This window comes from Austrofundulus limnaeus, unplaced genomic scaffold (genome assembly GCF_001266775.1).
Source record: "Austrofundulus limnaeus strain Quisiro unplaced genomic scaffold, Austrofundulus_limnaeus-1.0 Scaffold73, whole genome shotgun sequence".
Lineage (NCBI taxonomy): Eukaryota > Metazoa > Chordata > Actinopteri > Cyprinodontiformes > Rivulidae > Austrofundulus > Austrofundulus limnaeus.
The window spans coordinates 834,576-843,374 of NW_013952475.1; positions in this window are offsets into that span (position 1 = coordinate 834,576).

The following is an 8,799-nucleotide window of genomic DNA, read 5'->3' on the forward strand; positions in this document are numbered from 1 at the left end:
GTGTGTGTGTGTGTGTGTGTGTGTGTGAGAGACGGAGAGAGAGAAAGAGAAAGATTATGTGTGTTGGTGCAGGGGGCATTTAATAGACTCAACCTCACTATGAGCTCAGAGAAAGCATTTTGTCATTTGACCTTCATTAACATCTTCTATTCATTGCTCTGACTCTGGTGATAAATCAGGAAAGCGCTCCTATTGTATCTTCCAGTGACATGTAGTAAAGCATTCTCATCTAACTGACTCTCATTAACTTTTGTCTCCTTGCACAATAACCAGGTCCTTCATTGAACCCAGGTTTTAATAAAACGTTTGTCTTGTAGGGACTCATCAAGCGGAGAATAAACAAAAATCAAAGCCCGAGACCGTTCAGTTCTGAAGAGGAAGCACAATCCGGATGAGACTTTGACTTTTATAAACCTCTCCTAGAGGTGAGACGTGACGAAGAGCAACACCTTTAACTTTAGACTAAAGATTATTACAGAAAGACACAATAAGAGCCAGAGAGAGAGAGAGAGAGAGAGAGAGAGAGAGAGAGAGAGAGAGAGAGAGAGAGAGAGGCCATCCTTCCTACGAGTTCTCTGTCTCCAAAATAACTCTTCCTCTGTGGGGTTTCTAAATAAATTACAGCTACGCTATACCCCCAAGATGTGATCTCTGTTCTTCGGCGAAAAATAAAAAATTTAAGCCCATTTAGGTTGTTGCCCGGTGTAACTTGAAGCGGTGTGGTCACAAGTGGCGATATCCAACCAGAGTTGTGTCACAGTACCACTTAGAAGTGATGCTTGTTGCCGTGGGCGCTGCATCCACGAGAAAGGAAGCAGAGTGGCCTGGTGTTAAAGAGAATATGGTATCAGTGTGAGGTAACAGGTTGAATGTAGCTGTTGTTTCTACCTGCAGCTACATGTTCTGCCCAAAGTGTCCAGATCCCAATCTGACCTGCTCTGACTGAGAATGAATCACTTTCTTGTCAGTCACCAGACCTAAAAACATATAGTGCAGACAACATAACCTCAGGAAGATTTAACTTCTAACCTCGCAGTCATTTTGTTTTCAAATAAACTTCTACAATTGCAAAAACCACAAATACCATATTTGTTTGTCAATAATGTGATTTACTGTATGTAATGCGACCCATTATTTTAGCTTAAAAACATTAAAGGGCAATATCATGTAAAATCAATTTTTTTTTTAGTTTTATGTCATGTTATAATGTTATACTCTCATAAAAAACATGCCCAAAGCCTTGCTCTGACTCATTCATGCATGTTTGAGAAATCCTGCAGCGTTTTTAGGAAGCCATGCTGAGGAGCAAAACGACAGGTGGGGACCAGAAACGCCTTTTGAGACCAGAAACATCCCTGGGACGTGTCTTTAAGCCGAACTTCCTCATCACGGAGCGCACCTCCCCACCCCCCGCCCATGACTCCTGCAGGCTCTCGGCAGTAACAGAGCAAAGTGAAAGTGAAACTTAAACTGTCTGCTGCTCTTAACACTTCTTCTCCCTCAGTGGAGCTCTTTTCAGATTCAAAATACCTTTGAGGAAATGTATTTCCAGATGCCAAGTAAACTGCATCATGGCTCACGTGACACCACTCCCCCCCCGCCCCCGCCCCCCCGCCACCGAAATGGGATGGGACAGAAGGAAGGTGGTTCTTAAAGAGACAGAGGCCAATTTCAAGGCATCTAGAAGAGGAAGTGATGAAAAGATTAGTTTATTTTCTATTTAAACATAAAAACAGCATTTTAAGAACAGCTAAAGGTGACATAGATACTTTGTTATGGTATAGTATTTAAATATATGCCTGAGAAACACATAATATTGCTCCTTTTAAAAACATTTAATTCTTATTAGGCCTGTCACAATATCAAATTTTGCAAGATGATAAATTGTCTCAGGAATTATTGCAGTAAATGATAATATCAAGTACAGTGTTTTAGTGAACGAACAAAAACCTGCAACCAAGTTTTGCAAGGAAACTTGTAAAAAAAAGAGAAAAGCAATGGTAAAACAATGTTAAGTCTGTAAAAATCTAAACAGAAAACAGAGAGAAGAAGCTAGAGTGAAGCCTTGGGTTTATCAAGTCTATATTTGACAGAAATTACAAACTGATTTTCACTCATACACCATCTGCCAGATGGCTATTACATCACTTCATGATTTCTATCTGCAGTGTGAAAGCAATGAGAGAAAAAGCTCTAAAATTCCCATAACTCTCAAGGGCAAAACACACCCACATTGTACGATGCATAAAATATACTTCTGCTGTTTCTATTACAACACCCCTTGGTCATGCATTTTCAGTGGTATGAGCCCAAACACAGGAGAGCAGAAGGCAGATTCAACATAAAAAAACTTAAAGTTCTAATAAACCAAGACCTGCCTATTTTGTAAGTCAATTGGTTTTTATCTCAATTGAATAAAACTTTATCTACCTCTCATGCATCACATGATGCATAGCCACATGTTTGACTGTAATGTGATGTGCAGAAAACACACACGTTCAACCAATCAAAGTCATTTAAATTACCTCAAATCAATTAATAAACTGAACAAATTCATTTATTCTTACAAAAAACAAAGGCATTTTGCCAAGGGAAACAGGATTACCACAATCTTTAATGCTTGATTAGTAAAAATAAATAGGCTATTAAATACACCAGAGAATCGCATATGYGCACAGCACATCTCATTTATTCAGTGTTTTAGAGAAGGGTAAAGACCAGAAAGGCTAATTAAACAGAAACTCTACAAAAACATTATCCAATAGAACAGGAGACACTGTGGAGTAAATTTCCTCTAATCATTAAGCAGCAAAGGGCTAAATGAAGGGGTTTGGGATTGTGCATGTGTGTGTGTGTGAGGGGGTAGTGGGGTGTTTGTGTGTGTGTGAGACGGAGAGAGAGAAAGAGAAAGATTATGTGTGTTGGTGCAGGGGGCATTTAATAGACTCAACCTCACTATGAGCTCAGAGAAAGCATTTTGTCATTTGACCTTCATTAACATCTTCTATTCATTGCTCTGACTCTGGTGATAAATCAGGAAAGCGCTCCTATTGTATCTTCCAGTGACATGTAGTAAAGCATTCTCATCTAACTGACTCTCATTAACTTTTGTCTCCTTGCACAATAACCAGGTCCTTCATTGAACCCAGGTTTTAATAAAACGTTTGTCTTGTAGGGACTCATCAAGCGGAGAATAAACAAAAATCAAAGCCCGAGACCGTTCAGTTCTGAAGAGGAAGCACAATCCGGATGAGACTTTGACTTTTATAAACCTNTTCAGTTCTGAAGAGGAAGCACAATCCGGATGAGACTTTGACTTTTATAAACCTTTCCTAGAGGTGAGACATGTGACGAAGAGTAACGCCTTTAACTTTAGACTAAAGATTATTACAGAAAGACACAATAAGAGCCAGAGAGAGAGAGAGAGAGAGAGAGAGAGGAAAAAAGTTGTTTGGGAACAGGAGACATTCCGGAAGGGGATGGCTTGCCTCCACAAAGCATTGCTGGATTAACCTAATCAGAAGATTAATCAGACTTGAAACACTGGAGGCTGTGCCAGTGGCCTCTTTATCCGACAGAGCCGGGCGGCAGCATTAGGAGAGAGACCAAGGCGATGGCGTTCCCACAACCCCTCTCTGCTCTCTGTTGGCCAAAAGACCTCGGAGGCTGAGACGGAATTAAAACCTTAAAGTTGGTCCAAACAGATTTTTAGGGAACTACAGTACAGGTTTCTCTTACAAATCTCTTCTCATTAGCTAAACAATACCTATCTATATTTAAAACACTGGTTAGGATACATAATATTTTTGATACGTATGAGGATGGAAATAAATAAAAAAGGTGAAACAGACAGCAAAGAAAATAATCTATGAAACAAGTTATTACAACATTTGATTGCATAAACTATTTACTTACAAAGAAAATGTGTTTCCGTCCTTGTTTTATTTAATGGTGCACAATTAAACAATCTAAGATTTGTTCTTTGTTTATAATCCAGTTTACTATAACTCTTCCAGTATATAGTGAAGCCCAGATTTTCACTGAGTTTAACAKACTTAAAGGCACAGTGTGTARGATTTGTTGTTTTCAGTGACATCTAGTGGTTGAATGGTTGAATCATCGTCCCTGGTCCTCCCCCCACCCCCACCCCTGCTTCCAAACACAAAGGAGTTGCTACGGTGTCTCTCAGGTGTCAAAAACCTTTGATAATTCCAACCGCGATGTCTACCAGCAGCTTCAGGGCTAGTGATGTTTCAAGTGGTAAGATTATGAGCTTTAATAAGTAAAATTATCCCAGCTACAATGACAGACAACAAATATTACATTTATAGTATTACAACTAAAACCGTTTTTGACACCGCCACCRCAGTTTGTCCTTCATGAGCCTTCGTAGACAAGATGGCGGTGCAAGATGGCGGCTGCCTGTAGTGGCGACCCCTGACCTTGGAGGTATAAACAGCTTTTTATAAGGTAAAAATAATAAAACAAGGTMTTTGTCTGCAATGATTAGACATGTTTTTTATTATTGTCATTAGTGATTATCTCAATTTTGGCTAAAAGAATTGACAAAATCTTACACACTGTGACTTTAAGGTCTCTACATAGTCCATCTGAAGCTGAACAGTTGATKCTCGGTCTCGTTGTTGTTTGATGCGGTACACGTCATTGTGCRGGGTTTCTTCCAGCTGGAGTCTACACTCTGGAAAAAAAAAGTTAAAATGAAAAAACTCCAATATCCTCCGTAATTTGTCCACAAACCTGTCCTGGTTAAAGCACCGTTGTTTTTGGCAGACAGATTCCTCTGTGTACGTTGTCTGTATTTTTCCATCCATGAGTTTTTGGACATTTGAGTTCTTTATAAACATCCGACCAATCACGCCACAATTTTGTATGCAGGGGGAAGGGGGCAGGGRTGAAAAGTTCTCCCAGTGGGTTGTGACAAGAAGGTGTGGAAGACTCGAAGCTGCGAACAAAATGACACAATTTTTGCCATGCAACTGTGACAATGTGATTTRGGCAGTTCGGATGGAGCACGTAGAGACCTTTAGAGTACCCACGAATTGTGAATAAAATGCAAATATTGGAYGYGGTCAACAYAAGGCCTACAACACGTTTGGGGTAGCATCGTAATGTGGTAAAAAYCAAACTAAAACACCCGAGAGCTAAACAGTTAGCAGCTACTCGCCACTTACTGTTAGAAGGTGGAAATGCTGCACTCCAGGCAGAGTGTGGGCACAGGGCAGGGCATGAGTCACGTTGTAAGAAAATTTAGTGTTCGTTATCTGAAATCGTAAAGAAACCACCTGAATGTTGAATWGAYGAAAATGTGACGAGAAGGACCATACAACACCAGTGACTGGAGTGAAYGGTGGTTTAATACTCTCTCTGCAGACATGAAACCAACGCTGAATGCAAACCGGAAGTCCCGGTCTATAAATGCATGGTTCTTCAGTGCCTGGTACACCCACTACAGGCCTACGGTGGAATCGCAGACACTCTGAACAGCAATGATCTCCTAATGTTTTTATTAACGGTTTTATTATGTTGTCATGATGTTTCAGGCATGTATCTAAACCTATTTTAATCAAGACATAACAATAGTCAAACAATATATTATAAGAATAATACTTAAAAAGGAAAACTATGAATATGGTGTGGTGCTTTTGAAACCAGTTTCTAAATGACTAAATAAATTTCTTCAACGTGATGTATTCTTTTTTCCTATTGAACTTAATTTGTTTTAATGTTTATGTTGCAAAATTATCAAGTTGTATTGTTCTTAACAATTTAGCTTGAAAACTTACAAAAAAGGCACGAGATAGAAAATAGTACTGAATTCTGGTTATTACGGAGATTACTGTAAACTATAAGAAAAATCAACAAAAGACTGAGTCTGTAAAATGTGAAACACAGTTTTGCGGAACCTCTTTAGAGTCATTTTGGAGCAAAGCTGTGTGCTATGATGTTAACTCTAACAGGATAATCACTCACTGAGATTGACAAAATCCTAGATTTTACCTCATAAATCATATATGCACTACAATACAATGGCTCTTCTTTATGTCCAACTCAGGTGAAGCCTGCAAACTCCTAATGGGAAACACTCAGCAGTGAACTTGCAATAAAGTAAAACACCACTATGTCTAAGTGCAGTCCATTTTCTTGCAGGGTTTAAAAGGCGTGACGAGTCCTCTGCCCTCAAACTGCTGCATATTAGCTCAGGTTGTGCCGTGTTTTTCTGGCCCTTTAATAAAAGATCAAATCCGACTGGCCAGGTACTTCCATACTTTTTTAAGATATTGATCTCATGTTCTTGAGAAGCCCTAGTATTTATTTATAACTGAAACCCAACGTGTATGTCTTTTTCTGTCTTCAATTATACTGCAACTGCTGCACCAGGAAGAAGAAGAAAAAGAAAAAAAAAACTGGCCTGAAAGCTCATGTCCACAAGAACAAGAGAAGCCTGTAGCGTGAGCAGAGAGGGCATCATTGATCCCAGCTTTCTGGTAGCCAGGTCATCGATTGCAGTGTACAGCTGAGATAGTTGGCACACCATGCTGACTCCAACTCCAACCTTGAATCTGCAGGCAAGAGCAAGTATCCCAATCGTTCCCATGTAGTCAGCTGACCAAAAGATAAAAACTGTGTGTGTGTGTGCGCGCATTTGTGAGAGGGGAAGGGTTGTCCTCGCTGTCTTGGCTATCCACACATAATTGAGCGAGAACTTTTTTTTTAACTGTAGCTTTGCTTCTCCACCCCCAAGGGGCAGCTTTTTCTCAAACAGGATTCATTATGATATAGAAGCAGGTGCTGTGTCGGGTTGAAAATTCAGCTGAAGCCTGTAATCACTGGCTCATACACCTCAGGTTTGCACAAATGAGAGAGCCATAATGGTGGGGTGGCTGGGGATAACAAGGAAAATACAGAGGTAAATGAAGAACCCCAYTCTCATCTTCTTCCTCCCTTGAGACGTATTGATCCTAGAATTTTATAAAGCTTCTATTTTGGATGGTCAAGTAAAACACATGCAACAAAGTTCAACTTGTTTTCCTTTGCACTCCTCCTCCACACATTMGTTTCTATATCTAGCGTTCTATTTAAAAGCTCCCAACATTCAGGACGAATGCACTTGTCTTTGTGAAGAAAAAAAATTGTGAAAATAAAGCGAAACAAGGGCCGGGACAATGCAGATCTATCTTTCTATCTATCCATCCATCCATCGTGTACATTCTGCTTCATATAAATTCATGTTGTTCGGTTGTAGAATTACAATTTGTTCTTATGTTTGAGGTCGTTTGTCAATTCACAGTCAGTCGTCTTATTGACTGTGACAAATTCCAGGATGCTACAGATAACGTCTTGACAAATGGTCCATACTCTTCATCTTCCAACAACCAATATATCGCCCTACATTCTCCTGTTGCTCACCTCTATCAGATTCTATTATGTGATATGATATCACTCCCTGTATGAGCACAACCAGGAAGTGCTTGTGAGAACAGAAAAGCATGTCGAGGACTATATGACATTCCAGCTCTCTGGCAAACAACATAAAGAGATCTAAACTCTTCAGGGCACACATAAAAACATTAGATAGAATCTTTGCAACTATTTATTTGACAAAGGACTGAGAGGCGGAGCAGTTTGATACTGTCTTTTTTTAGGATGACAAAAAAATTGTTTACGTGATCAAATGAATTTGAGGATTGACTAACTGTGGCCCCTCATGCAATTTAGTTAAATATCCCTCTCTTAATTTTTGGCTTTTGGCTTAATAATATCTRATAATTAAGTAGACATTTAGTTGATTGTATTCTGCAACTTCTGTCACTAAGTAGGAGTTTCTTCTATTGTGGGAGCAGTTTGTCCAAGACATGACTGGTCTGTTGGACTTTGTGGGTGCAGTTTGTTCAATATGTGATTGGTTGGATTGACTATTGTGGGTGGGATTTGAAGAAGCTGGGGCAGCTGGTGGTAACTTGGTTGAAAGAGCCAGGAAGCACCTCTATTTTTTTTAATATAGGTATTAATTTTAGTCATAACTCAAGACAGGAAGGTACTTCCTACAAAAAATTTGAAGTTAATACTTTTTATTTGAATCGTTGTTCTGTTTTGAACTGTACAAAGACATTTAATAAATCATATTCATGTCTTCACAATAATTTTACCATTACTTCCTCTTTTAAGTTGCCCCACAAGACAAGTCAATCCGACCAATCACATTTAGGAAAAACTCCGCCCCACACGATGAGATGAACTCCGCCAGTCACGTTTAGGACGATCTCCGCATACACTCTAAAACTGAAATGTTGGATTTACTTAACCATGTTATGTTACCTGGTTCCACTTAACTGAGTYGAGTAAATTCAAAGCAACATACTCATGTTCTTTGGCTAAAAAACTCGTATATTGCTTTGAATTTACTCAAATCAGTTAAGTGGAACCAGGTAACATAACATGGTTAAGTAAATCCAACATTTCATTTTTTACAGTGTACACAAGAAACTTCCCCTATCTTCTGCAGYTATCCCTACTTGCCTCAAGAGGGTGCCAAATAAGACTCCTCTTCTGGGCAATATTTAAAAACATATTTTTTTCAAAAACAAAAGATGCAATGTTTTACGGAGCCCGCGAGGGGTCATGGSAGATTTGTTTTCTTTTGCGTTCCCAYGCAATAGTATTGCGTTACCTCGCAATACTTTTGCGTTACGTCGCAATACCTTTTGCGTTCCCTCGCAAAAGTAGTTTATCATAATTGTGCCTGCCGGTTTATTAGCAAACTCACATGTTCACCATTAG